This window comes from Nelumbo lutea, chromosome 3, assembly GCF_056320005.1.
Source record: "Nelumbo lutea isolate HS-2025 chromosome 3, American lotus-T2T, whole genome shotgun sequence".
Taxonomy (NCBI): domain Eukaryota; kingdom Viridiplantae; phylum Streptophyta; class Magnoliopsida; order Proteales; family Nelumbonaceae; genus Nelumbo; species Nelumbo lutea.
This window is the reverse complement of record NC_142686.1, coordinates 7078987-7082389: the sequence shown is the minus strand read 5'-3', so window position 1 is coordinate 7082389 and position 3403 is coordinate 7078987. Positions and strand designations below refer to the sequence as shown.

Here is a 3403-nt window from a genome sequence, read left to right as displayed (position 1 = left end):
CGGCAGCGAAGGGTCCGTAGAATGTATGAGTGATACAATGAGTTCGATTTTGCCACTTTAGAGCGCAGGGTAAAATAGAGACCCAGGGCCTTTATTGTATAGCTGTGGCCCCGCCATGCATAACGATCACTTCATCTAATTCAAGGTCCACAGCAATCAGCAATACACGTAAAGCCTTGATTTCGTTGTTTTATGGAATGCTAAAACCACATATTACAATAAAGAAACAAGAGATAAGCTTATATATACATAAAATTATTTAAAAAACATATAGAGATCAGATATGTGTTGACGAATGCACAATTGCTTATTGACATTTCAAATACACAGGCAGCATTTGTTGCGACATAATCCGACTGAACAATAAAAGCCGACTGAAGAAGATTTATTTGCCTTTTACCCCATTTGCCATTTCAGTTCAAATCAACCCTACTAATTAAGCAAATATATTTTTTACAGGTAAAACCAAATCACCACCTACACTTACATGACTTTAGTATAAATTTCTAACATTTTAAATATATTGCTTTGTATACTTAGAGCTCGCGCTAGCTAAAGCAAATAATAAAGGTTATGGATCTATGGAAGAAGATGAAGAAGCCTAGGCTCGAAAGTAACCAACAACCCATTCTTCATGTAAAGCGTGGTGGTTAATTTTGGAACAATTGTCTGGCCTTCAACCACCTTAACCGAGAACCTGAGCAGGATTGAAGCTGCCACCATTTTCATCTGCATGTAAGCAAACTTCTTTCCCACACACAGTCGGGGTCCGGCATTAAACACCGCATACTTGAACTGGTTCTCGCTCACCAGCTCCCCGTTTTTCATCCACCTCTCCGGCTTAAACTCCTTGCAGTCCTTCCCCCATATGTCCTCCATTCGACCCATCGAGTAGATGAGGTAGACCACCCGAGCACCCTTCTTCACAAAGGCTCCATCCGGAAAAACGTCGTCTTCTTGAACCTCCTTGAAGTCCATCGGCACCGAAGGGTACAGCCTGAGCGATTCCGATAGCGCTGCTTGAAGATACACCATCTTTTTTAGCTCGTCGATGGAGAAAATTACGTCCTCGTCTTTCTCCTTCTTGGACTTCCTTTGCCCGACGATCTCTTTTATCTCGTCGATGATGCGTTCTTCGACTCGTGGGTGTTTGTGCAACAGCCAGAAGAACCACGTCAGTGCCACTGAGCTTGTATCTCGCCCTGCTAGGATAAAACTTATGCAGAAATCCTCAAGAAACTTGTCCGAGAATTTCTTCTTGCCCTTTTGTTCTGGATCTTCGACTTCGATGAGTCTGGACAATAGATCAGAACGATCGTTTAAGCTGCCGAGCTTGCAGAGTTCTACCCTCCGACCGGTCACCGTCTTCTCCCCGAACTTGTGAACTATTTGAACGGCCTCCTTGAGTTTCTTCTCCGAGCCTATTCCCAACAGCTTCATGAACTTCCATACGAAAGGAGGGACTATAAACCTGAACAGAGTGGACTCGGTGGCAAGCTCGAAAGCTTTTGCAAAAGGGACCTCGGGAAGGTCGATGGCCAAGCAATCCGGGTCGACCCCGAATGCGGCGGTGCAGATATTGTCGAATGTGAATCGGAGAAATACGTCCTGGACATCCACGCTGTCGCCGGATACCGCAAGCTTGTTTAACAATTTCAATAGCTTTTGGTGCACCAAGCCCTGTATGGTTCGGAGAGAGTACTGGACGAAGCGGCTCGAGTGCATCTCCGACGTCGCGGCCCGTCTTTGCTCCTTCCAAAGTTCATCGTCGGCGTTAAAGATGCCGTCACCGAGCAAATCAGAGAACCTCTCGCGGTAGTACTTCCCTTTAGGGAAGTTCCTGAACCTTGTCTTGAGCATGTACTCGATGTTAGAAGGATTAACGGTCACGATCCCATGCGCACCGCCCATCCACATTCCTCTGAAGTGAAACGTGCCACCACATTTGATCAGAGTTTGGGTACCCCAGTCATAGAGTTGGTTGATGTGGAAGAACAAGGTGGGAATAATGCCCAGAACTGGCCACAACATTGGACCCTTGTTGGTGAGTCTCCGAGCCAAAGCTGTGAAGATGAATAAACCCAAAAGTGCCACGGCTACATCAGAAACCCTTACTTGAGCAATCAGCCATTTTGTTGTTAGCTGACCCTGAGACAGAACAAACTTCCCTGTTCGTGATGATCCCATCTCTCTTTTTTAATTAATCTGCAGGTAGGTACCGTAGCTAGGGATGGAACTTGGAAGAATGAAGGAGTGTAAGTAGATGATGATGATGATGATGATGATGATGGGGAAATGGACTGCAAATTTCTCAATTTATAGTAATCGTGTGCAAGTATTAGATCGAGTAGAGAATAGAGAATCTGGAGCTTGAGCTTCTTCATTGACTTGATTTATGTTGTATTAACTCTGAGTGGGCACCTACGGCCCTACACAATTACATTACATGTTGTTAGAGAGCGTTCCGCCATTAATTGTTCGATGTCTCAACCACCTCCAATAGTGAAAGTGTGAAATAAGAACAAGGAATTGAGATTCGAGAGAAAGTTATGAGTGGAATCCAGTATAACTAAATACGTTCACTTTTAATCGCCAAGTAATTAAATAAATTTAATAGTACTGTTTACTCGCGACTCCGGAACATGGGTTTTGAAAGAAGTATAAGAGATTGCGCCAATTAATTAATTGCCACCAACTGACGACTTGAAAGTTGAAAAAAAAATAAAAAGGGAGAACGACGGTTAATTACCACACCCTAAAATTCTTAGCTACACGGAGTCGGACGAGCGCTGACGCTGAGAGGTGAAAGCAGGGCAACCAGAACGAGCCGTGCATGGGGTCGCATTGCATGAATTTAAAACATACCAAGTACCGAAGGGAAGAAGACATATTCCCTATGTATGTACTACTGTGCACACCAATTTTGGTTTCGGGAAATGGGAGACGGGTTTATTGGGTGGTTGGGCTTTGGAAGTTGATCGGTCAGTGTCGACCGTTGGATCAATCTTCTTATTAACAGAATGCCCATCCCAGGACTCTTGTAAAGCCCATGTATGCACGTATGAAAGATTGAAAGGTCTTGAACCCACACCCAATGAAAGCCAACCTTGGTTGATGAGGGTATATATATTCTCATATTCTGTTGGGTGGTCCTACACTCCTACTCCTGCTTAAGTGCTTCACATCAATACGCCTCTTTTACTGAAACGCTTTAGGGGCGGGCCGTTTATCACATGTACCTCATATTTTGTCAGAATTCCAATTTTGCCCCTGTTCATGGGCCGGGTAGTTTGGCCCGGCCAGTGTTCGAACTTGGGACTTGGGCCTAAACATTTTCTATTCACCACATAGAGAGGGAAACAACAAACAACAGATGTGAAACGTCTCGCTAAATTCTATCATG

General features: G+C 44.4%; 1 pseudogene across 1 annotated transcript; it reads right to left on the bottom strand.

Annotated features, from left to right (window-relative positions):
* Positions 1-357: 357 nt before the first annotated feature.
* On the bottom strand, positions 358-2383 carry LOC148862647 (cytochrome P450 86B1 pseudogene; annotated as a pseudogene). Its single transcript, XR_016109012.1, has one exon. The product of XR_016109012.1 is annotated as a cytochrome P450 86B1 pseudogene (transcript).
* Positions 2384-3403: the final 1020 nt, after the last annotated feature.